The 16,755-nt window shown below is 40.1% G+C and overlaps 1 protein-coding gene across 3 annotated transcripts in view; it reads right to left on the reverse strand.

The window, feature by feature from the left end:
- Positions 1-16,755, reverse strand: part of thrb (thyroid hormone receptor beta) — a 104,089-nt gene that overhangs the window by 54,515 nt on the left and 32,819 nt on the right. For 2 of the 3 annotated variants that reach the window (XM_017439142.3, XM_017439139.3), the window contains exon 2: positions 878-944. The exons of the other annotated variant lie outside the window; for it this stretch is intronic. The gene's annotated coding sequence lies outside the window, so the exon portion shown is untranslated. The remainder of the gene's footprint in view (positions 1-877; positions 945-16,755) is intronic. 3 annotated transcript variants of the gene reach the window in all.

Genomic DNA, 16,755 nt, shown 5'->3' on the forward strand with positions numbered 1-16,755 from the left:
GAGGTCAAAGGTCAGCTGACTACCTGAATATACTGAATGACCAGGTTATTCCATCAATGGATGTTTTCTTTGCTGATGGCACGGGCATATTCCAAGATGACAACGCCAGGATTCATCAGGCTTGAATTGTGAAAGACTGGTTCAGGGAGTGAGACACATCATCTTCACACGTGGATTGGCCACCACAGAGTCCAGACCTTAACCCCATTGAGAATCTTTGGGATGTGCTGGAGAAGGCTTTGCTCAGCGGTCAGACTCTACCATCATCAATACAAGATCTTGGTGAAAAATGAATGCAACACTGGATGGAAATAATTCTTGTGATATTTCAGAAGCTTATCGAAACAATGTCACAGTGAATGTGTGCTGTAATCAAAGCTAAATGCGGTCCAATGAAATATTAGAGTGTGTAAGCTATTTTTGGTGGCAACATTGTTCAAAATGGTATTAGCTGAGAGTCCTCTCTATTGCACACAGCATTTTAAGTGCTATCACATGTGCTCACTAACACAGATTCACACAACTTTGTGAAGAGAAAAATGCCTATTGTATACACAGAAAAAGTGTTAGATCTTTGAGTTCAGCTCATGAAAAATGGGAGCAAAAACAAAAGGACTGTGTTTCTATTTTGTTCAGTAAAATTTTTCTGGGTAAATCTCAAGTTGTTTCTTCATGACTGGACTTCAAAATATGCAACTTTTTAAAACACTAACAGTACTGATTAGTACACCTGTTGACATCTCCGGGATGCACACACGCAAAAGTGTAGTTTGTGTGTTTGTTGGCCACAGAAGGCAGAACAAATGGAGGCAGACTCTGGATGGTGCTCTGCAGACTGCAGGACTGTGTATGGAAGTGACAAAAAGAAAAGTCTTACCAGGGAGAATGGAGAGGTCTGACTCTGGGCTGCACTGAGGAGCTGCTGAGCTCCCCGAGAGAAACACCTACAAAAATATACAAACAAAAGCTGCTTAGACTTTTGAACAATCACAATCATAACTAAAACCAGCACTGAAGACTGGAAAGTCCAGGGACAACAAGACTAGCATTCATTGAAGGAATGCATATCACCCACCACCTTTCATACAGGAGTTTAAGACTAAAACCATCATCATTGTATACTGAGAAATGATTGAGATGTAGTTGTTTTGGTCAAACTTTGAAAATGACATTACATTTTAATCAATATTTGTAAAATTGACTGACTAGTAGCCATTTTTGTAATTCCTAAGGTTGATTAGCTGTGGCAGCCAACTTCAATTGGCTTGATTCCAAAAGTTAATTACTTTCTGAATGTTTTATTAAAATTATTTCAGGGATTCATGTGATTATTTTGCTAAAAGAAGACACAAACAGAGGCAAAATTGTTATCAGTCCACCTTTGCTTTCAGCAGCAGGCAATAAACTTGTCATGGCAATAAAATTTTACCCATAGCTGTGTGTGGATTTTAAAGTTTACAAAGTTCTGATGTGGAATGACATTTAAACATTCATGGTATGCACACATTACCACAGCTTCCTTTAAAGTTGACAGAACATTTAAAGGAAATAAATCTATCACAGTTTAAAGACGTTTTAGTAGTCTGTTTCCAGCATGTTGCTGTCAGTCTCTGCTTCTCAGATCACCCACATGAAGCTCTATTTTTAATAAAATAACTCTTTTTGAACTGTGAAAATGTGTTTAATAACTGGTGCAGCCATGTGATTACAACTGCAAACACTTCATCTCAGTGCTTTTTCTTCTTCAGATGAGCTACCCAGGAAGTATGCTACATTTTTTTCCAGTGTGTGTTAATCTCTGAAGCTAAAAATGCTTTTTGCCACCATAAATAAAACATCAGTGGTAAAACAAGACAGAGAGAGGCAGAAACGAATCTCAGGGTATAATTAGTTCAAACAAGGTGCTTCGATTTTATTGAGAAAGAAGAGAGGGTATTTGTGCTGAACTCAGAGGCCTGACAGGACCGGTCATCAAACTTAATGAGTTCTAATGGAAACATATTTCCTCCCTCTGTTCTTTTTGTATATTAAAATTGGTAAGCCTGCTACAACATTTACAACTAATCTAGGGAAAAAAAACACCACCACCAACACAGTTCCATCTGAAATGAAAGATTTGGTTTAATAAAGTGGTCTGGTGATTCACATGTTTGCTTAGCTAATATTCTCTCCTCATTTGGTGAAGTTTGTTTCTCTGCTCCTCTATTAACTTTTAATGATGTAAACACTATGTTCAGATTAAACATCAGTCATTTAAAAACATAAATTCATATTATTCACAGACACCACTAAATATTCTAGTAATTTAGTGGCATTAATCCCATGACCCACCGAGCACCATCTGGAAAACCAAAGCCTTAACTGTTGAAACTATCTCTGCACTATTAAAGATTTGTATCATATAGTTCAGTCTCTATTTTTATCTGTTCACTTTGTCCAGTTCAGGGTCACAAGGGGGCATGAACCTATCCCATCAGTCAGGTGGGAGTTCACCCTGGAAGATTCAGAGATACTGTACATGAATTACACAACCGTAAAGGATCACAATCATTCCTAAGATCAATTTAAAATCTTCATTTCAATTGACATGCAGGTTTTTGGACTGTGGGGGAAGCTGGAGTATCAAAAACTCACACATGCAACTTACACAAAGGCCTGCACAGTAGAGATTTAAACCAGAGACCTTAATGATCTGAGGTGACTGTCCTGGACATCACATCAATATGCAGAAAATTATAACTGTTAAAAATGACAAACATGTTTATGTCTTTACATACTGTCTTTAGTGGATAACCCCAAACAAATCTTTATCCGAGACTAGTCTAAAAACATCCATCGATAAATTTAAAAATTAATAAATAAATAAAATAAAGTGGAAGTTCTGATTGAGGGGGGAAAAACCAAAACAAACAAACAACAACAACAAAAAGAAACATTGAAGTTGGGAGAATTTTTGACAAAGAATAAGCTTCAGACCCATCCCTGTATATTTAACAAAGTGGTACAGATTGATTACTTATCTCCCTCATCTCCAGGGGAGTCAGCTGAACATGAAAAAGAAGCAAAATAAAGAAGAACATTCAGACTTTGTGTCTGGGGTACCAGAACACTTAATAAAAACACAACCTGATTGGTATAAAATGAGCTGTATTAAACATCATTTTCCAGTATCAGGGGGTTTGTGGGAAAACACAATCAATTTAAAGTTGTTGTTTTTTCCCTGTAATCCCAATCTGTAAATCCCTAACTTCACATTTTCATCTAATTAGAACTGTGTTCTTATCCTCCAATATTTTTCCACACTAATTAGTACTGCTCTACAGCAGTGGTGTCCAAATGTGGTCCTGGAGGAACACTATTCTGCATGTTTTAGTTGTTTCTCTGCTTTGACACACCTGATTTGAATGACTGAATGATTACCAGGCTTCTGCAGAACATGAAGACCTGCTGTAGAGCAGGGAAACAACTAAAACATGCAGGATCCTCCAGGACCAGGACCACTGTTCTATATTATCTTCATTGTTCGCAGCTCACATTAAATATAACCTTTTGCTGTAAAAATATTTCAGGGTCTTCAGATTGCTATATTTTTACCTAATATATCCTCAATGAAACATTGAACTACAGCAGATTAATTTTGCAGCACAAGCCTGAAGAAGGCATGGTCCAGTTACTGGTTCAAGGTTATACCAGTTTTAAAAGTCAGTGTCAAAACCACTACGTTTTTCATCATACCTATAGTTTAAATGCCCTAAAAACAAAATAACAAACAGGGTGTATTTTGTTATTTCCCCCCTCCACTACCTGTCCTTTTCCTACAAGCTGTCATTCAGATGAGGGGAGGATTCCCTAAACTTTTATGCTCATAGAAAAACAAAAGACTTTGCCGGTTTGCTGTACATTTTATCTGTCAGTTAATCAAGGCTTGTCTACCAGAGGCAACATCTCTTTTTAAGGTAACCATTTTAAAACAACAACAAGCATCAAGCTACAAGAGTAAGCTTGTTAGCTACAGCTTGTTAGAATTAGACAGCCAACTCTTTCAGGCTCACTATGGAAGCTAATAACCAGCTTATTAATTAACAAGCATCATCTTGTCAGGGTCTCATTGTTACTTTACAAAAAGCAGAAAGGCAGAGAAAAAGTAATACAGGTTCAATTACTTTAGAATAATAATTTATAAATAAATTGATCTGCAACTTGTGTATATCTTGTGGAACTCATAAAGGAAAACGACAGGGAAAGGGAAACACACCTCGTTTCTCTGGTACACAACACAACAGTCAGCCAAACATAAAAACATCTGAAGGAGGAAACTTCAGCTCCCAGTGAACAGCACATACTGTATTTGTGTGAAGACCTGCCTTCAGTGTCATTCAATGTCCTTTAGAATCAGTTGAAAAAATATAATCACTATTTTGAGAACCTGCTGACTCTCTGGTGTTAATTTAAAAAATTAATCTCAATACTTTTGAATAAATAAAGACTGCAAATTTGATTCTAAATGTCATTGTAACTAAAAATGTTATGAATAAAAAAATGATCAAAAAGTGGTTTAAAATCTGCTCTGAGTTTAGGAAAAAGCTGACAGATTTGAAATCGTGATTGCCAACATGTTCATGGGTGTTCTGTTAGGCTGCTTATTATCTTCACCAAGACGGTTTTGTTTTCAGTAGTGTTAGTTTGTCTGTTCATCTGTGTTAAAAAAACTGAACAGACTTTGACAAATTTTTCAGGAAATGTTGAGGTTGCCACAACAAACAGGTAATTGAATTTTGGTGGTAATCCAGTCAAAGGTTAAGATCACAGCTGACCTGCAACCATTTAAAGTAAGAATGTCAAACTGCACAGCTGGATGTCTCATGGGTCAAGGGTGATCCTTATTGATTTCAAGATCACACGGTCAAAGGTCAAGGTCAAAGGGGAACTCTTGCTCTAACTCTTAATTTTATAAGATATATGTGAGCCATTTGTACAAGCCCATGAAAGATCTTTGTGAGCGCATCGTGTTTATTTTATGTATATGAAATTTGTTCCTTTTGAATAAGTCTGAACAGATTTGGTTGTGTGATTCAATCTGAAAAAATACTTTTGCTAATGTCCGACTTGATATTATTAATCTAACATGTTAAACCTCACGTGAATGTAGACTTTTACCATGTTTTACTAAAACTTCTTGTTTTTCTTTATTGAGACTGAGGCTTGGAGTATTTTTTCACAGATAATCAAACTAAAACCCATTCCTTTCATTTGGGTCTGTGTGAACTTTCTTTGGTGAAGCAACAAGCTGTGGCTGGACAGACAAAATCAGACAAAACCACTCTTCTGACTGAAGGGAGCTGTACCAACTGCTTTGAACAGGCCATTATTACAAGCATAAAACTGTATGCTTGGCGTGAAATCAGGCTTTTGTTTTCTTTTTGGCTTTTTTCCATTTGCCTTTTTGGTTTTGCTGTATGTACCATCCTTTTGGGTTTGTGCTCGCTATGTTTAGGTCTATTTATTTATTTATATTTTTTCACCTTGGCCCGCATTTTTTGCCATACCTCGCTGCGCCATTAGTTGAGTACTCAGTCTAGCCTGTAAGGTCTAGTCAAACTGTCATGTTAAATCAGGCTAAGTCAGTAACAAGTATAGACAGTCAAAACTTTGTAACTAGTCCAAATGCTTGTGAACACAACTTGTCTTTTGCCTTAACAAGACCAAACATGTCATCGTTGACATGATCCCCTGGTCTTCAGACACATGGGTGGTCCTTTGGCTCTGTGCACCCGACTCTCCACGGACACAATATTTGAGAGTACCTGAACAGCTTACTGCTGAACCATGCAGTAGCAGATGGCTCCCATCTCTCAGCCATGGCCAACAGCCTGGTTCTTCCGGAAGACACTCCACTTCAGAAGCACCAATCTCTGATCTTTGGTTGACCCATCCCTGTTTAGTATCACTGAAGAAGCTGAACTATGGTAAAGGCGACCAACAATTTGCTACAGTGGTGATGAGTTCTGGTTCCCAAAAGTATTAGTATTAATTTTCAGTCTGGTCCTGCTTTCCTTCCAGGAACCTTCTCATTCACCTGAAGACCATTTAAATCTATTGAACCTCCATCACATGCAGTAAAACACATTTTATGTCTATTCTTTTTTAACCTAGATTTCTCCTTTAGCTTAATCAAACATTTTACTACCAATCATAACTTCTTTTGTGATGGTTGTAAAAAAACTAGGAAACAACGGTTTAGACTCACAAACTTTATTACAGTAACTGTGAAGATGCCATTACAGAATATGGTGTGTGTCCCATACTCTCCTATTTCTACTAAGACAGTCTTTTCTGCCCTATGCTGTCACATTAGATTCGATAAGCTTTGTAGAGATTTAGTGCTGTATGAATGTGTGTGGATTGGTAAATGAGGGCACAGATTCTGTTGTAAAGCGCTGTGGGTACCCTGACTGGCTAGAAAAGCATTATACAATCCATTTACCATTTACATTAGCGCCCTCTAACAACAAGACATAATAAAAGCAACAGACCAGAATACAATCGTATTCACTGTGTAAACTTAAGAATACAACAACTTTGAAATGTATTTGGCCAATTTTAAGAGACTGGTCATTAGCAACTACCTGCAATAAATGTTTTTAATTTCAATTCTGTTAATAAATGTATTTTGTGTTTTATTCTTTAGATCTGGCAAATCGGTTTGTTCACTCATCGGTTCCACAAATTAGTTTAGTTTGGGAGTGTTACATGTGTACAGGAGGGGGGGGGAGTGGAGAAAACATGATTTTTTCCTCACTAACTAACCAACCCAACCAACCAGCAAAGGCAACAAGTACTAGCCAATCAGAGGCAGAGAGTTAAGCATTAAGTGGACATACGTGTCTACACTTTCTAAACAAAGTCAAAAAACAGCAACATGTGAGTATCAATGCTTTCAAGCATTTTACTTATAGTCAGCAGAATTGTCAACTGTGGTGCACAAACACAAAACTCTAAATTTCTTAACTCCAGCACAAAAAAACTAAATAAGTTAAATGCATTTTTAAATACAATGTCATACTTAAATGTGTCCCAAGACGTAACAATATATTATTCAAGTTTTACTATAGAAAGGTTTTTAATAAAATTAATTAAAATAAATCAGTAAAAACTACATTTGTGGAAAAGCAAAAGATAAAATAATCATTTGTTTCAGCATAAAGGTTAAAATTTTGTGTATTTATTGTTATGTGAGTTACAGAATTTATTGTCATGAACACTATCCATGTGAAAAATGAATTGTAACAGCTGAAGAAAATAAACATATCCACCTATTATACATCTCTGTCTGCTAAACATCCCCAAAACACAAAGCAAATCATGACTCACATCAACCATAACCAATCCATTTACCTAACCTCAACACAACTCAAACCTCAGACCACAACCCTAAAAATGTTACTGTGTGAGCATGTGAGTGTGCTACCACACCAGTTTTAAGGTTAATATTTGTAAAAAAATTGCATGAATTATAAGCATTTTTGTGCTTGCTATAACAGCCTTGCTGTGGTGGCCAACATATCTTTTTGTTTGTACTGTTGACAATTGAATAAAGAGATAAAAAACCTTTTAGGCCTTAAATTGTTTGGTGTAATAATAAAAGGATTTTGTTCTGCAATATTTAAAGCTCATATTGTTCATTTGCCTTGTCTGTTTATTTAGTTAAAACAGTATACAAGGATTTTGCTATAGTTGAGAAACTATAGCGTCAACAGTGCTGCAGATGATCCAAAATCGTCTACAGCACAAACACAAGCACGTAATCTGTCTTTATTGTTACTGTTGATGCAACTGTCATAATGGGAGTCATAGATTAGGGTAAAAGAGGGTGTATGACAAAGGTAGGCAACCCTGGTCCTGGAGGGCCACTATCCTGCATGTTTTCCTTTTTTCACTGCTCCAACACACCTGATTGGAATCAATGGGTGATTAACAGGCTTCTGCAGAACATGAAGAAGTAATTTAACCACTGAATCAGGTGTGCTGGAGCAGAGAAACAAGTAAAACATGCAGGATAATGGCCCTCGAGGACCAGGATTGCCTACTCCTGCTACATGACATCATAGTTTTCAAAAAGTCTCGTTTAGGCTGTCCACACAAAAACACAAGCGTGGCATTTCAGAATTTTTTATTATGTAACACAGTGAAAAAAAAACTGAATCAACAATAGTGTGAATGCACATGGCAGAAACAAAACTACAGTTTAGGGACTCCTAAAAAGCCATTTCTGTGTGGATGAAAGGCTAAAACAATAAATTTAAAAGACTTTTATGTTTACACAAAAAACATTCCTCGTCTACAGAATTGCCACCTCAACATGGTGAAGGGGTTTGGACTGTCAACTGATCACCACCTGGTGGTGAGTTGGATCCGGTGGCAGGGGAGGCTGCTGGTCAGACTTGGTAAACCAAAATGACTAGTGAGGGTGAACTTTGACTGTGTGGCAGAGCTGTCCGTGAGATCTTCAACTCAAACCTCCAGGAGAGTTTTTCACATGTACCTGGTGAGGTTGGGGAAATTAAATTTGAATGAGCCATGTTCATGGCCTCTTTTGCAGATGCAGCTTGTAGGAGCTGTGACCTGGAGCTCATTTGTGCCTGTTGCGGCAGCAGTCACAGGACCCACTGTAGACACCAGTGGTGTTGGAGGCCATAAAGCTCATGGAGGCCTTTAAGGCTGGAGGAGGAGGATTTTGTGCAGGTACAGGGTGGCCAAAAGGACAACCACTAAATGTCTTGAAAATTTTTATCAAAATCTTTTCATTAGGTTTTGAGTAATCGTACTAACAGACAAACAAATCAACACAACCAAAAATAACTTCCTCAACAGAGGTAAAAATACCCTAATAGTCTTGCTTATTCACGGGCAACTCAAAAGGCTGGATTTTATGCAGCTTCGTGGTTGGTAGACTGTTAACAGGACAGATCCAAATTTATCTTTTATTTGGATAAATACATCATCACAGTCCAGTCACTAACATGGCGGTTCATTTGCAACTTCAATTTAATATTTTTTTATATTTAGATTTTAAAATAAGTTAAATTTGAAAACAAACCTGAACAAAGTTTTAACAAAGGGGTCACCTGCTGGAGCACTGACAGATTTTTAACAAAGAGGTCAAGTGTGATCTTGATCTTTGACCCCAGTGTTCAGCTGTCCAGCCTGATATTCCTACATTGCATAGTTGCAGAATTAGAGAATGGGGGTCACCTGCTGACCCTGACCTTTGATCCCTTGACTTTGAAACTAATAGGGATCGCACTCAACCTATAAGGTGTTCAGCTTGGCAGGTTCACATTCCTACGTTACACTGTTGCAGAATTAAACCATGGGGTCACCTGTGACCTTAAGCTTTGACCTCGACTGTATCACCAACAGCTTGTTGTGGCAATCCAACATTTTCTGAAAATTTTGTTAAAATCTGTTTTTTAAGTTTTGTGGAATTTTGCTAACGGACACAGAGAAAACAATACTAATGAAAAGTTAACCTCCTAAGCAGAGGTAATATTGGCCATGAGAAATAAAGGTATACATAAATTAAGACCAGTTTCTTTTGAGTAAATAGCATGAGACAGCTTGATTCATATGCAGCTGAAATTAAATGTTTAAATACACTGTATAAAAACAACCACCATTTTTTTTCCTTTCTGTCTGATATTGAATTAGTCTTAAACTTTCCTGTTTTAGGCCAGTTAGAAATAATTCTGGGAATCCTGTTAGTTAAATGCCAGGGTAATGACAGAGAGAATTGTTAGATAAGCCTAAACAAAGTAATCTGTACAAAAAAAAAAAAGAGCAAAAAGAGAGCAAAGACTGTACCAAAACATGAAGCCAGAAGTTAAAACTATAAAACCAAAATAGAACAAGGGATGTTGAAACCAGTGAGCTCTACCATGTCATTAGAAAGTTTAACATTTTCTGTTCCTCACTTTCATCTATCTGGGTAAGATTAGCATTCCTGCTTTATTTGTGATGCCATGATCTCTGGGATCCATCCATCCATCCATCCATCCATTTTCTTCCGCTTATCCGGAGTCGGGTTGTGGGCAGCCTAAGCAGAGACGCCCAGACGTCCCTCTCCCCAGCCACTTCGGTCAGCTCCTCCAGGAGAATCTCAAGGCATTCCCAGGCCAGTCGAGAAACATAGTCCTCTCATCGTGTCCTGGGTCTTTCTCTTGGCCTCCTACCGGTGGGACATGCCCGGAACACCTCACCAGGGAGGCATCTAGGAGGCATCCTAATCAGATGCCCGAGCCACCTCAACTGGCTCCTGTGGAGAAGCAGCAACTCTACTCTGAGCCCCTCACAGATAACTGAGCTTCTCACCCTATCTCTAAGGGAGAGCCCAGACACCCTGCGGAGGAAACTCATTTCAGCCGCTTGTATTCACGATCTTATTCTTTCGGTGATTACCTAAAGCCGGTGTCCACCAGTGGGTTTGAGGGTTGCCACCGCGACAGGGACCAACAACCTTGTGGCCACAGCTTCAGTCGGCCACCTCGACAATAGAGGCACGGAACATGGCCCACTCGGACTCAATGCCCCCCGCCTCACCCGGGATGTGTTCAAAGCTCTGCCAGAGGTGGGAGTTGAAGCTCCGTTTCACAGGGGACTCTGACAGACGTTCACAGCAGATTCTCACAATACGTTTGGGCCTGCCAGGTCTGACCGGCATCCTCCCCCACCATCAGAGACAACTCACCACCAGGTAGTGGTCAGTTGACAGCTCTGCCCTTTTCTTCACTCGAGTGTCCAGGACATGCGGCCGCAGATCAGATGAAACAACAACAAAGTCAATCATCAAAGTGCGCCCTAAGATGTCCTGGTGCCAAAAGCACACATGAACACGCTTATGCCTGAACATGGTGTTCATTATAGACAATCCATGACGAGCACAGAAGTCCAACAACAGAACACTGCTCGGGTTCAGATCAGGGGGGCTGTTCCTCCCAACCACACCCCTCCAGGTCTCACTGTCATTGCCCATGTGAGCGTTGAAGTTCCCCAGCAAAACAAGGGAGTCCCCAGGAGGGGCACTCTCCCACAAACAACAATCAGAACCCGTCCCCCCACACATAGGCAGAGGGAGGCTACCCTCTCGATCACCGGGGGAAACCCCAAAGTACAGGCACCAAGATGGAGGGCAACAAGTATGCCCACTCTGGCCTGGCGCCTCTCAACAGAGGCAACTCCAGAGTGAAATAGTGTCTAACCCCGGTCAAGGAGACTGGTTCCAGAGCCAGAGCCGTGCGTTGAGGTGAGTCCGACTATATCTAGCCGGAACCTCTCAACCTCATACACCAGCTCAGGCTCCTGCCCCACCAGAGAGGTGACATTCCATGCCCTGAGAGCCAGCTTCTGTAGCCGACAATCAGCCAAGGTCCCCACCATCGGCCACTATCTGTTCCACATTGCATCCGACCCCTTTGACCCCTCCCATAGGTGGTGACCCCATGGAAAGGGGGACCCATGTCTCCTCTTCAGGGTGTGCCTGGCCGGGCTCCAGTGTCCAGAGTGGGACCCCAGTGACCCACGTCCGGACGAGGGAAAATTGAATCCAAAATTGTCATTCATTATAAGGGGTCTCTGGGCTGCACTTTGTCTGATCCCTCACCTACAAACATTCACAAAATATTTTAACAATACAACTCTATCTGCTGGTTTCTAGCTGTATTACCTGCTCTGCGTTTTTAAAGTTGTCAGGGAATACAGATTTTGATAAGCACAGTGTCTTAGCTGCTCAAAATAATAATAAAAAAAGCTGTACTGCATGTTCATTTTTTATTGCTCATTACCGAAGGACAAAGGCAATAAGGTTTTTGCCTGTCTGTGCATGTTCATTTGTTTATACCATTAGCAAAATACCTCATGTACCACAAGACAAGTTTAAATGAAACTTTCAGAAAGTTAGTTAAGGGTGTTATATATATATATATATATATATATATTTTTTTTTTAAAGACACTATTCTGTTTAACCAAACTTCAAATGCAATATTTGATTTTTATTTGTTTATTTTTAGTAATTTTTCCCCCTATTATTATTGTTGTCGTCAGTTTAAAATTATTTCAGTGCCGTTTGTGGATTTTCTTTTTTTTTTTTTGACAAGAGAATAAACAAATTTGTTTGCATCTGTATGTCATGAAACACTAAATAGGATTTTATAAAACTTTCAGAATGTATTTATTGGGTTTACTTCTATAATAATCAGCACCTCTACAATTAAATAACTTTTGAACTCAACTCAATTCAAGATGAACACCACAGCCAACAGACCTTAGAAAACATAAAATGTCTAATGCAACCAATGTTACCATTTGACCAGATATTAAACTAAAGATTGGTGTGGTAGTAGCTGAACACCCTCCTCAACACACCATTTGAGTGCAATGCGTTGTGTAACATCATTGCATAAATGGTAAATGGACTGTACTTATACAGTGCCTTTCTAGCCGATCAAGCCATTCAAAGCGCTTCACAACACATACCTGTCCTCATTTTCCCAACCACACACGTATTCATACTGCACTAAATCTCTACAAAGCTAATCTAAATAAATCATTCTATGAAGTCTAATCAGTGCTTTAAACTCCAGTCATACACCAATGGGGCACACATCTGAGGCAATGAGGGGTTCAGTGTCTTGCCCAGGGACACTTCAACATGTGACTCCTGCCAGGAATCGAACTTCCAACTCTCTCATTGGAGGATGACTGCTCTAACCACTGATCGACAGCCGCATTAAACCGGTTGCAAAATAGCTCATGAAACAACAGATATATTTCACTGCAACTTTTAGAAAGTAATTTTTAGAACTGAACTGATACATTTTTGAAAAAACATACATGTTGGCTTAATTATAGATTCCAATTTGGGTGTGAGTGAGTGAGTGAACGCTTGTCTTAATGTGGCCCTGTGGTGGACTGAAATTAACAGGAGTTCTGGCCATCATTTGATTCTTCCATTTTTACAGATACAAGTTAAAATCTGGTGTTGTAATACCTGAGAGCCATTCACAGCACATACTCTGAGAACTATCAGATTGCATTGCATACCGTATTTTCTGCACCATAAGGCGCACCGGATTATAAGGCACAGTCTCAATTATGGCGTCCATTTCTGTACTTAACCCATACATAAGGCGCACCGGATCATAAGGCACATGCTAAAACATACAGCCTACAAAAAAAAGGTCACGGAAGCAAAATGGTGAGTTTGGTTGAACTTTATTCTACTATGTAATAATTATTTTACATCTTATTTTTTATCATTCTTCTTCCACAAATCCATCAAAGTCCTCACCTTCTGTCTGAATTGAACAGCTGGACAATTTTGACATCGACCATGCTAGGTTCCCTCTCATCATTGTTGGAGTCAGTCTCGTTGCTAAGGGGCTGTTCAGCAATGATGCCGGCTTTCGCAAAAGCTCGGACAACAGTTATTGCAGATACTTTAGCCCAGGCATCCACAATCCATTTGTATATGATGGCGGACCTCACCCGGCGCTGCCCCCGTCTTAGTAAACGTGTGTTCACCGTCGGTCATCCATCGCTCCCACGAAACTCGCAACTTCACTTTGAACGCCCTGTTTACACCAGCATCCAGTGGTTGGAGTTCTTTTTTATTCCTCTTGGAATGATGGCAAGCTGTATTATATTACATAATGTTCTCTGATTGGTTTATCACTGCCAGCATACGTACTGTACGTATTATGTACTGTTCTCTGACTGGTTTATCGCTGCCAGTATGTACCGGTACTGTACACATTACCGTACGTCCCTGTGTCAGGGACAGATTTTGGAATTCAGTGCACACATAAGGCGCCCCGGATTATAAGGCGCACCGTCGATTTTTGAGAAATTTTAAGGCTCTTAGGTGCGCCTTATAGACCGGAAAATACGGTACATGTTTCAAATTTTGACACGCAAACTGACAGGTGATATGCATTTCTTTATGGAATTAAACTTTTTTTTTACAGTTTGTAAGAATGGACAACCAGAGCACGTTCAAACTTCCACAGCAGATGATGCATTTAAAATAGAGATCAACCCACTGTAAAATCACAGCCCACACTGAAACAAAAAATTGTCCAAGCACTGTAGCTCCAACCCGACAGAATTACAGAACAATGACCAGTGAAACCTAGACCTGAATCCAAAGCTTCAATCACGATGTGAAATTACTTTAAAGAGGCTTTAAGGCCTTTCTAAATTCCTACCCACTTACTCACTTGATCTACACAACAGCTGAGATAAATTTGAGAAAAGTGGATCTACCTAATATAAATTACTGTAAATGCAAGAAAAGCTGTGGTGCCTAAAATAAACTATAATAAATAAAGGAAATTGTGTGCAATATTATTTATTTATAAATTTTTTCTACTGAAATTTACCAACTAATTTCATTTTGGTATGGATCTGGACCATGATTTTCTATTTGGCGACCTCTACATTACAGTCACATAAATAATAATCTTTCAGCGTTGAGTAAAAAGGTAGATTTTCCCTGTTTTAAAACAAACAGCGGCTTCTTTTTGCTAAGTTTATTACCGATACAATAGCGACAATGTGATGTGCTGGTGTTGCTGTCACCTTGTGATTGTTTCTTTGTTTATCATTATGACAAAATGTGGTCCAGGAAACACCAGCTGTAGCGAAAAATAACACAAAGGCAGGTTTAAGTACTACAGCAGGTTCAGAGGTTGAAAGAAGCAAATTACATTTACTGGCATTACAAATTTTGGCAGTATGAATTTTTTTTTTCAATATTTAAATCTATACTTTTACTTTATTAAGTACTATACTTAGTTACATTTAAAATTCCATTCATTAGTAAAAATGTGTTAACATAAACATTTGAATTAGGACCAGGGGAAAAAAACTGCACCTAAACAGCTACAGTCACTGGGTCAGTTCTTTGCTGGACAGCTGGTATATAATCTGGCTAGAAGTGATGACGAGCCATGAAGGAGGAGAATCCCTGTTAAATAAACCTATAGAAATTCTGTACAAACTCTGTTCACTCGGCAGGTGGCTTCGTCCACCAGCTATATGATCAGTTTCATTATGATTCTGATCTTTTGTACAATGCACACATATTTCTCCTCTGTAGTTTAACTGCAGCTTCTTGAGGTGCAAAATGTGAGTGTATTCAAGTTTTAAACCACATTTCTCATGTTTCATCAAGTTAGCTAAGTTAATAAAAAAAAAAAAAAACATGAGACCTAGTCTGATAAAATGATTTTTCCTAAAATTAGAACGATTTCTTTTCATCGTTTTTTTTTTTTTTTTTCCTTTTTTCCCCCTGATTGTTCTGTTACAATTCAAATGTGTTGATTTTATTTTGTGTTTCTATATTTTTGTGGCAGAGCCTGGAGACTTTGGGTCGGGCTCTCCAATCTCCGGTGCTGAGGTCACTGAGGTGGTTAAAAAGCTCCTCGGTGGCATGGCTCCGGGGGTGGATGAGATTCGCCCGGAGTTCCTTAAGGCTCTGGATGTTGTTGGGTTGTGTTGGCTAACGCGACTCTGCAATATTGCGTGGACATCAAGGGCAGTTCCTCTGGATTGGCAGACCGGTGTGGTGGTCCCCTTATTCAAAAAGGGGGACCGGAGGGTGGTTTGGGGGTTCTGGAGAGGAGGGTCCTTCGGATTGTCGAACCTCGGATTCAGGAAGAGCAGTGTGGTTTTTGTCCTGGTCGTGGAACACTGGACCAGCTCTATACACTTGCCAGGGTCCTTGAGGGTGCATGGGAGTTCGCCCAACCAGTCTACATGTATTTTGTGGACTTGGAGAAGGCGTTCAACCGTGTTCCTCTGGGAATCCTGTGGGGGGTACTCCAGGAGTATGGGGTACTGGGCCCTTTGATACAGGCTGTTAGGTCCCTTTATGACCGGTGTCAGAGCTTGATCCGCATTGCCGGCAGTAATTCGGATTTGTTTCCAGTGAGAGTTGGACTCCGCCAAGGTTGCCCTTTGTCACCGATTCTGTTCATAACGTTTATGGACAGAATTTCTAGGCGCAGCCAAAGTGTTGAGAGGATCCATTTTCGTGACCTTAGGATCGCATCTCTGCTTTTTGCAGATGATGTGGTCCTATTGGCTTCATCAGGCCGTGATCTACAGCTCTCGCTGGAGCGGTTCGCAGCCGAGTGTGAAGCGGCCGGGATGAGGATCAGTGCCTTCAAATCCGAGGTCATGGTCTTGAGCCAGAAAAAGGTAGAGTGCCTTCTCCGGGTCGGGGAAGATGTCCTGCCCCAAGTGGAGGAGTTTAAGTATCTCGGGGTCTTGTTCACGAATGAGAGAAAAATGGAGCAGGAGATCGACAGGCGGATTGGTGCAGCGTCTGCAGTGAAGCGGGCACTGTACCGATCCGTCGTGATGAAGAAAGAGCTGAGTCAAAAGGCGAAGCTCTCGATTTACCGGTCGATCTATCTTCCTACCCTCACCTATGGTCACAAGTTTTGGGTAGTGACCGAAAGAACGAGATTGTGAATACAAGCAGCTGAAATGAGTTTTCTCCGCAGGGTGTCTGGGCTCTCCCTTAGAGATAGGGTGAGAAGCTCGGGCATTTGATTAGGATGCCTCCTGGACCCCTCCCTGGTGAGGTGTTCCGGGCACGTCCCGCCGGGAGGAGGCCCAGAGGAAGACCCAGGACACGCTGGAGGGACTATGTTTCTCGGCTGGCCTGGGAACGCCTTGGGATTCACCCGGAGGA

The sequence above is a fragment of the Kryptolebias marmoratus genome, linkage group LG5 (assembly GCF_001649575.2).
Source record: "Kryptolebias marmoratus isolate JLee-2015 linkage group LG5, ASM164957v2, whole genome shotgun sequence".
In the NCBI taxonomy this organism is placed as follows: Eukaryota; Metazoa; Chordata; class Actinopteri; order Cyprinodontiformes; family Rivulidae; genus Kryptolebias; species Kryptolebias marmoratus.